Source organism: Calypte anna, chromosome 3 (genome assembly GCF_003957555.1).
Source record: "Calypte anna isolate BGI_N300 chromosome 3, bCalAnn1_v1.p, whole genome shotgun sequence".
NCBI lineage: Eukaryota > Metazoa > Chordata > Aves > Apodiformes > Trochilidae > Calypte > Calypte anna.
Genome location: NC_044246.1, coordinates 58,210,339 through 58,214,835, shown reverse-complemented (window position 1 = coordinate 58,214,835; position 4,497 = coordinate 58,210,339).

Sequence of the window (4,497 nt, the reverse complement as noted above, 5' to 3'; positions counted from 1 at the left end):
TGTACTCAGCACTGGTGAGGCTGCTCTTTGAATACTGTGTTCAGTTTTGGGCCCCTCACTATGTGATTGTCACTGAGTGAGTGAAAGGTCTGGAGCACGAGTCTTACGAGAAGAGGCTGAGGGAACTCAGGTTGTTTGGACTGGAGAAAAGGAGGCTGAGGGGAGACCTGGTCACTCTCTACAACTACCTGAAAGGAGGCCGTAGAAAGGTGGGGGTTGAGCTCTTCTCCCTCATTATCCCTAGAAAGAACAAGAAGAGATGTCCTCAAGTTGTGCCAGGGAGGTTCAGAATGGATATTAAGAAATGTTTCTTCACTGAGAGTGTTGTGAAGTACAGGAACAGGCTGCCCAGAGAAGTGGCTGAGTCATTGTCCTTGGAGCTTTTTAAAAGCCCTGCAGACTTGGTACTTAGGGTTAAATGGTGGACTTGGCATTGTGCTCAGTCAGTGGTTGGACTTGGTGATCTTAGAGGTCTTTTTCAACCGAAACCAAAATTCTATGATTTTATGAAATTTAAAATATTGATATTGTATATATAAAAGATATATATATTTAAAAGCCTTAAGTAGTAAATGTACACACATCAGACTCAGGGCTTAGAACTGTTCTGCTTCCTCAATCATTTTTTTTCCAAGTCATTATTTTATTTTACTGTTTTGTCAATTATAGGTCCAGTTTAAGAACTTAATACCTTTGGTTGTTCTTTGTTGCCATTTTGAAGCCACAGAATTTTAAAAATCCAGCTTAAGAGAGCAGTTGCACTGAAGTGGTACAAGAGGGGAGGCCTCAATTGCGGGTATGGTAATAAAGTAATATGGTAATAAAGACCACCAATGCGTTAGTGGAGCTATCATCTTTTCAATCAAATCTGTTGCTAACTGAGCAGTAATGCAAAGCCATTATCTTACAACTTTCTAGACCATAGAGTGAAAGAAATATAAGACAAATGTTTCAATAAAAAAAATAGGACATTAATAAAATGTAAAATTAATTATTTCAAACTTTTAAAGTTTGGGATTCTTGAGTAATCTAAATATATTATTTCAATTTACTGATTTTTAAGCATTAAGTATTTCCTACCATAGAATTATAGAATCATCATGGTTGGAAAGGACCTTCAAGATCACAAACCATCATCAAGTCCAACCATCAATCTTACACCACCTTAACCACTAAACCAATGCCTGGAGAGCCACGTCTACCTGTTTTTTGAATACCTGCAGTAATGGCGACTCCACCACGCCCTGGGTAGCTCATTCCAATGCTTTACCACTCTTTTGTTGAAGAAACTTTTCCTATTATACAATCTGAAGCTCCCCTGGTGCAACTTGAATCCATTTCCTCTTGTCCTATCACAAGTCCCTGGGGAGAAGAGGCCAACACTCACCTTGCTGCAGCCTCCTTCCAGGTAGCTGTAGAGAGTGATGAGGTCTCCCCTCAGCCTCCTCTTCTTCAGGCTGAACAGCCCCAGCTCCTTCAGCCTCTCCTCATAGCACCTGTTCTCCAGACCCCTAATCAAGCTAATTGCCCTTCTCTGCACCCTCTCCAGCACCTCAATGTCCTTCCTATACTCTGGTGCCCAAATCTGTACACAGTGCTCGAGGTGCAGCCTCACCATGGCTGAGTACAAGGGTAAGATCAGCTCCCTGGTCCTGATGCTCACATTGTTCCTGATACAGGCCAGGATGCTGTTTGCCTTCTTGGCAACCTGGGCACACTGTTGGCTCAAGTAAAGCTGTCGACTCATTTTTTCCAATGTTCATGTCAGAAGCTGAGGGTTTGGGGGGCCTGTTAGAACGAAGAGGCCCTTGGTACTCTATGAAAGAGGAGTGTAAGAGTATTTGTCTTTACCCTTATATTCCAGTCCCAGTCAGCATCTGAGAGATTGGCAGCTATTCACCACTGCGAACTCGATAATGGAATTTCTAACACAAGAAGTGGTTCAAGCAGTGGCACGCTGCATGGCTAAAATCATGGATGAAATTAGTGATAAATAAATAAATTTTGGGGCCTTCTCTTCTTAATTCAAAACTAAACAAACCCACTGTGGATGTCAGAGGTTTAAGGGACTGTTCTCAAAAGCAGTATTTTCTCTTTTTTTTTTTTTTTTTTTTAGAGAAGCTACACAGCAGATAAAATGCTGGTTTAGTAAAAACTCTCTGCAGAAAGTACCATTTAGTTACAGCAATCATCTACTATTTGGCAAAAAGATTTAAACTTCTAAATGCATTTTATCCATAATTGCAACGTCTTCACACAGTAAGGTTACTACTCAGAAGTCTCCTTTGCACGCAACTGAATGGAAATGGTTTGGAGATGATTGTTTTAACATTTCTCAAAGGACCTGACTTTTCCTTTGGAAAGCAAATCAGGGTGGGGTACCACTAATCTTTTCGCCTTTCTACTTCGCGGGACTTCGTGGCCTCTGTGCAGAGGATGTGCACCAGCCTGGTGTGCAGGATCAAGGAATGCTTAACTCTGATAAGCAAATGCTGCTGCTTAGAGCCCAAATTCTGCTTAGTTGAATAAGGAAACACAACTACAAAAGTAATAAAAATATTTGGGTTTATAGTTGCAATATTTACCTTTATCGCAGCTATTGTGAATTCAGAGGAGATTTGAAGACCCATAAACCAACCTTCTACACTGGCTTTCAAGTAGTGGTTTCAAATCAAAGAAAAACAATTTCCTGACTGAATCATCAAAGTAAATATTGGGACACCTGGGTTCTATGCCTTTAGGCAAATCATAGCCTAATTTTCAGGTGTGGTGCATTTCTTTAACTCCCATTTGTTTTAAATGGAGTTACAAGAGCTTAGCACCTCTGAAACTTGTTTTAACCATTTTGGAAATATCTTTCTTACAGATACATTGGAAAGCTGCTTTTTGTAATATGCTTTGAACTGCTTACTGAGAATGTTACAGAAATGCATTCATTACTAACAAATGTGTCATTGAAACTGTTCTGGTTTTTAATTATCTCTATGCAGTACAATTCAAATTTCCTTAAAAAAATCTCACAACTATTAAACCTTACAGTCCTGTAGAAACAACAGAGCAAGAGACACAAGGCACATGTAATAGGTTCTGATGGTTCTGCTACCTCACTGCTTTTAGGGTGGAACTCAAAGGGTGGAAGATGATGATGATGATGAAAATATGAAGAGCAAGTGGTGGCAGAAGCAGGACTTTACCACCACATGGGTTCCCTAAACTTTACAAGATCCCTGCTGAAAGGTTCCAAAAGACATGGTGAGCAAACAGGCATATTAGCTTCACTTTTGGTAATATTAAAAATCCAGGCGGAGATCAGAACTCCGTGGGCTTGCAGAGCTGCTCAAGGAAGTAGCCAGAAAAACTGATGCCTTGATTCTTTGTAATGGGTTGCATTGTGTAATAGAGGTCTCATACCCTTTGATTTATGAGTGTAGGTGGGTTTATCTGTGGTGTGTGGTATTTGTGTTTAGGAAAAATACATCATGTGTCAGTAATAGAAGAAATAGCCATAGCTGGACAGACTGGTGAGATCTGAGTGAGCCTGTTCATGAGTGATTGGAGATGGGTGCAGAACAAAGGGCTGATTTTCAAACATGATTTATTTAGAAACTTAGGATATATTAAAGGACAATGAGACTAAAGCTTGCCAATAAATTTATCAAATGTAATTTTTAGAATAAATCAGTCAAATCCATGAGTAATGAGAAGTTAAAAACGATCAACACTTAGCAGACCAGTACCTGCTGGTTTTCAAATGAAGGACATTTTGAATCAAGCTAGATTTTACTGGAAACCCCAAGAATATTACAAATGTCACTTCGTGCTACATTAGCCAGACCAAGGTAATTTTTAAAAATGCTCACCTAAGGTTGGGCATGTGCACCAGACTGATGATTTAAGGAAAAGGATGGTGAAAAAGAACTGCCCTTTTTCTTTCTCCTTCATGAAAACTGTAGATGATTTCTGCATTCTCCCATTGTTAGCTTATCCAGTCCACTCTGCAGGATTTGCTTGGCAGGAGAAAAACTGCTCTAAATGTATTTGGCCACTGTGATTTTTTTTGTTGTTTGTTTTTTTTCCCCCAGCTTTCTCTTTTTTCCATTTGCAGTCTCAGTTGACTGAGTTAAGAGGTGTTTGCTTAACAGGGCCTTTGTTCTGGTCTGTGCTTCAGCAAAAACTGGAAAAACCTGTTCAAGTGCTCCTTTTTTTTTTTTTTTTTTTTTTTTTTTTTTGATCTTCCTCTCCTATTGGCAGCTGCAGGTTGTATACATGCAGACAAGGTGGTGCCTCCCTTTCATGTGCAGGGCTGCCTTACAAAAACTGAGGTTGCTTTTCGCAACATCTCAGAGCTCTTCTAGACGCAGGAAGGCTTTGATGGATGCTCCAAGGGTTAAACTGTTCTTTACAAAATGTGCTTACGTCATTGTTTTATTTTTCTTCAAGCAAAAGGAAGGTGTTTGAATGTGGCTCCAGTCCAGCCCTTTAACTAGTGTTTTGTAG